Source organism: Danio rerio, chromosome 9, assembly GCF_049306965.1.
Source record: "Danio rerio strain Tuebingen ecotype United States chromosome 9, GRCz12tu, whole genome shotgun sequence".
In the NCBI taxonomy this organism is placed as follows: Eukaryota; Metazoa; Chordata; class Actinopteri; order Cypriniformes; family Danionidae; genus Danio; species Danio rerio.
The window spans coordinates 57,709,001-57,715,000 of NC_133184.1; positions in this window are offsets into that span (position 1 = coordinate 57,709,001).

Genomic DNA, 6,000 nt, shown 5'->3' on the forward strand with positions numbered 1-6,000 from the left:
CATATGCTATTGGTCAGACAGACTGTTAGTCCCGCTCCCAAATCATGTGATTGGCCGACATTGACATCAGGCTGTTTAGATTTGATTTAAATTTAAGAAATTGATTGAGATGTTTGCTGTGTCCTGATTCACATACTACACGCACTAAAGAGAACGGGAAAATAGAAATAGTGTGTGTCAGATAATAGTGTGCTGAAATGTGTGCTAATCCACATTGCATATTGGACTGGAATAGAACTACAAGTTAGAACTAGAACTACAAATATTGGTAAAATGTGTTACTAAACTACAAACATGGCAGATGCAGGAGAGTTAAGTAGGGAGGAGAGGCTTGGGTAACCAGGTTTGAATGATTGTTAATTATTATCTAATCAAATAGAAATATGATCTGAAATATTTCTCATCTGACACGTTGGGTTAATTTATGAATGCAGAATTATGCAGAGAAGAAGATTTCCCTGCATGGCTGATTAACCTGTTGCTGCATTGGAGACTACACTATAAAAATGCTGGGTTGTTGTTTAATTTAAATTTAATGTAAAAAATAACCCAATGTTGGGTCTAAAATAATCAAAAACCCAACCGTTGGGTTAAGAGAACTGGTTGAAATGTTATTTAAAAAATGAACACTCTGAACAATAGTTGTTTTAAAAAAGCTCAATTTAAATTGAATAGAAGTGTTGGGTCAAAATGGACAAAACCCAACAGTGTGGATTTACATTTTTATTTAAATTCAATGAAAAAAAATCAAAAGCCCGTGTTGGTTAAAATCTAACCCCAACTGTTGGATTGAAAATAATTTAAATTTAATTGAAAAAAAATAAACACGATGTTCATGGGTCAAAAATAGACAAAAAGCCTCAGTTGAGTTAATTGTTTTATTGAAATTTAATAGACAAAATTAACCCAATGTTACAATTGGGTTAAAAATGTAACTTAAATTTAATTCAAAAATGTATATTATCAAATAAGGACAAACCCAATTGTCATTTAATAAAAAAAAAAATGAACCAAATGATGGGTCGAAATGGACAAAAAAACAACAGTTGGGTTAAAAATAATTTCATAGAAAAAAATAAACACTCAATAAAAACTCAAACAGTTGTTTTAAAAAAATATTTTAATTTATTTAAATCATTACCATAATTTTGTCAAAAATGGACAAACCCAAGATTTGGGTTTAAAAAAATAATTTAAATATAATTGAAAAAAATAATAATAATCTGATGTTGATTAAAAAATGGACAAACCCAACAGTTGTTGTTGTTTTTTTTTTTATTTAATTTAAATGTCATTTAAAAATACAAGCCAATGTTTGGTAAAAAGAAAATGTACAAAAACCCTACAACTGGGTTATTTTTTTATTATTAAAATTTAATAGGAAACATTAACCTTAAATAAAATGGCACTTAAATGTTATTTAAAAATGTTCCACTGTTGTGTCAAATATGGACAAAAACCCAACAGTAAAAAAAAAATAAATAGACCAAATGTTTGGTCACAAATGATCAAAAATCCAAGAGTGGAGTTAAAAAAAATTATTGAAATTTAATTAAAATAATTAACCAAATATTGGGTCAAAAATTAACAAACCCAACAGTTGGGTTAATCTTTATTATTAAAATGTCATTTAAAAAAACAACCCAATGTTTGGTAAAAAATGAAAAAAAAATAAAAAACCTATAGCTGGGTAATTTTTGTAATTTAATAAAAAAAATAATAACTCAATGTTACAGCTAGGTTAAAAATGTGATTTATATTTCATTTAAAAATGTCCCTCTATTGTGTCAAATATGGAAAAAAAACAACAGTAAAAACTAAACCAAATGTTGGGTCAAACATGAACAAAAACTCAAGAGTGGGGTTAAAATGTAATGATTTAGTAAAAATAAATAACAACACAATGTTGAGTCAAAATGGACAAAAACTTAAAGAGTTGGGTTAAAAAAAATCAATAAAATAAAGTTAACCCAATTTTTGTTCAGAAATGGACAAAACCCAAAAGTTGGGTTAAAATATATCATTAAAGTTTTATAAAAAAAACAAAAAAACAAATCAACCATATTTGACCCAACAGTTTGTCCATGATTGACCCAGCAGTTTGTCCATGATTGACCCAACAGTTTGTCCATTTTAACCCAACATTTTATCAACACAACCCAACACTTTGGTTTGTAGAGTTTAACTATGTAGTAAATGTGGATGATGTGGCAGAGTAACTAAGCAACAGAACGGTCCATTACAGGGGAAGTGGTTTGTCCTAAAGTCTGTCACAGACTCAAAAGTGTGCACGATTCCTTCTCAAAGAGACGAGTGCATTCTGTCAGCAGCTGAATTGGGACGCAGCAGTTCTCTCGGTGACTGTAAACAGAACGTTTGCATAATGTTTCTCATTAATGCGTCTATAAGTAATTCCTCAGTATTGATAAAGAGATGTCAGACATGTTCATTGTTTATTTCTGCTTATGTGTGTGTGTGTTTTTAATGAGAAGCGCATTAAATTATTACCTGGACGTGTCTGAGCTGATAAATGATCATTAGTCAGTCAATATAGGGATGATATGACTCAGTGTTCTGCATAACAGGGTACTGATGGACATGTTCAATCTTCAAACGTTCCTCAGAGATATGATGTGATGTGATGAGCGGCAGGCTTGTTGACAGACTGTGTATGGCAGAGACTTTTTGCTGCTTTTTCTAAAATTAAATAAACTTAGATTTTACTCATTGGCTCGCCGCTTTATCTACAGTGTTTCACGTGTGCTAAATAATGTTTCTCAGTTATGTCGTCATTATAAATATTGAAGCTTTCTTAAACTGAGTTTAATGGATAATCAAATGTAAACAGTTGAAGCAAATTTTGGAGTAAAACACGAGCAAATATCTGATGATGCGGTCAGAAAATTATTGTTGATTTTACTTTTAATTAAGTTCCTTTTCTGACTTCACTAAAGAGGATTTTGATCAATTTGTCATAAATGTATGTGTAATATTTTATTTTATTTAATATGTTGTAAGAACGGTCTTTAACCACAGCGGTTCGAACTGTAGTTCTGCCGAGTGACTAAAAAGTGATCAGCATGATGGTAAAAAACTGTACATTTCTAGTCAAACCATTCTTCTGCACTCTCAAAACAAAATGTAAATAAGGGCAGTGTTAATAGCTATAAATGTGGGAGAGCGCTGATATTACGTGATTGTATTGTATTGCTATATGGAACAATTAAGTGTTGATGTTAAATCAAAAGTAATTCACAAATACATGAAAATGAGCTGATTTAATGACAATAATTCTCTATGATTACAACTGAATTAATTACAAAATACTGTATAAAATGATCAAATATGAAATGATAAAACATATGGTATAAATTGTACCCAGCTTAAATGTAAAATTAAAGTTACCAGAGTTAGAAGGAGAGACACAGGGGGAGGGAGAGAGACAAAGAGAGCAGGCCCAGAAGCCTGATTGCAGTAGAGTCAGAGAAGATAGACTCCAGAGGAGGAGAGAAGCAGAGCAGGAGAGGAGCAGGCCAGGAAAAGAGAGGGCAGGAAAAGAGACAGAGCCCGAGTTTACCACCTATCTTGTATCTTTCTTGACCATGTGACTAAAGCCATTCAAGACATTCAAACTGACCAATCAACATGTGACCACACCATAAAACCCCCAAAGTCCACACAACAGGCCCTGATCTTATCAGTATCTGCCTTTGTAGTCAGTATGGACCTGCTCGAGTCAAAAAGACATGTTTGGTCATATAAACAAATGCATATGATAATTTAGCCTCTTACAATGTACATATGTATATATGAAGAGTTCGGATGCAAAAGCCTCTAATTGCGTAAGACCAGGAAAATAACTTACTCTTTGCCATAAGAGTGAAATTACTGAATATACGCACAGGAGCCTGATAAACATGATCCCATAGGGGATCACACTTCTCAGCCTCCCAGGGAAAGTCTATGCCAGGGAATTGGAGGGTGGCAGGGTGTGCACCATTATATAGGGTGAGGAGCTCTGTCACCCGGGAGGAGCTCGGAGTAGAGCCGCTGCTCATCCACATCCAGAGAAGCCAGCTAAGGTGGCTCGAGCGTCTGCTTCGGATGCCTCCTGGACACCTAGCTAGGAAGGGCATGTCCCACCGGGAGGAGGCCTCGGGAAGACCCAGGACACGCTGGAGAGACCATGTCTCTTGACTGGTCACGCCCAGGCCAGGAGCAGGAGGAAGTGTCTGGGAAAAGGGAAGCCTGGAGTTCTTCCCTAAGACTGCAGCCCCTGCGACCCGGCCCTGGATAAGCGGACGAAATTGAGATGAGATGAATTTATTTCATTTTATAGTAAATTTATTTTATGAATTTAATTTACTTTATTATTTATTTTTATGTCATTTATTTAAATCTGGGTTTTTGTGAAAGTTTTCGTCAACACAGTGTCATAGAGATATTATTGACGTTTGTATTTATATTTTAAATGTTTAATTTTTACCATTTCATTTGAAAATGTTTTTATTTTATTTTAGTATTAATAATTTATTTGATTTTATTATGAATTTATTTTATTTTATTGACACGGTGGCGCAGTGGGTAGCATTGTGGCCTCACAGCAAGAAGGTCGCTGGTTCGAGCCTCGGCTGGGTCAGATGGCGTTTATGTGTGGAGTTTGCATGTTCTCCCCGTGTTGGCATGGGTTTCCTCCGGGTGCTCCAGAATTAAATAGGCTAAATTGGCCGGATTTTGTGTGTGTGTGTGTGTGTGTGTGTGTGTGTGTGTGTGTGTGTGTGTGTGTGTGTGTGTGTGTGTGTGTGTGTGTGTGTGTGTTTGTGTGTGTTTGTGTGTTTTTGTGTTTGTTTGTGTGTTTGTTTGTTTGTTTGTTTGTTTGTTTGTTTGTTTGTTTTCCAGAACTGGCTTGCGGCTGAAAGGGCATCCGCTGTGTAAAACATATGCTGGATAAGTTGGTGGTTCATTCCCCTGTGGTAAACCCTGATTATAAAGGGACTAAGCCGAAAAAAAAGGAATTAATTAATTTTATGTATTTATTTTATTTCATTATATTTTATTTTGAATAAATGTAATTTTATTGTGAATTTATTTATAAATTTATTTATTTATTTTGCTTATTTTATCCATTTAAATATTTTCCTTTTATCCATGTTTTTTTCCAAACCATCTTTTGTAACTGAAATGTTTTATTATATTTAGTTTTATTTGTATTTTCTGTTTTTTTTTTTTTTACATTTTATTTAGTATATTTTAGCACACTACATTTTTTTTAATAAAATAAAAAAATAAAAACACTGAAAATACAAATAAAAATAAATCTTTTATTTTTTATTTTTCCATTTAAATTGTTATATATTAGTACACAAAAATATAATAAAAATAATATAACAATTGTTATTTTTACATTATTATTATTTTTTAATAATGTTGTATTTAAAGTAACACACACAGTGTTTTGGTTTTATTTTAGTTGCAGGACAGATGGAGGATCTGCTGCAGTGATGAGCTGTAAGTGTGAGTCTCTGAAAGCATCTGTTCACACACACACACACACACACACACACATTGACTGTCCTTTACTCCTGCTACTTTTCTTTGCATTTTAGCTAGAGTCACACACTGAACAAACCAATCACGCAGGAATGTTCACATCTATACTGAGAAAACTCACAATGATAAAGCACATTAAGTCAGAGCACTTACAGTCACTCACTCACACACACACACACACACACACTGATACACACACATTTTTGTTTTCCAATAACAACTATTTAATTTTGACTCACTCAGTGCCCTTCAGAGTGTGATATATGAAGTGAACACACCGCATATTTCTTTTCAGTCTTGAAATCTTTCAGTGTATGCCAGTGGTCACCAAACTTGTTCCTGGAGGGCCGGTGTCCTGCAGATTTCAGCTCCAACCCTAATCAAACACACCTGAACAAGCTAATCAAGGTCTTACTAGGTATACTTGAAGCATTCAGGCAGGTGTGTTGA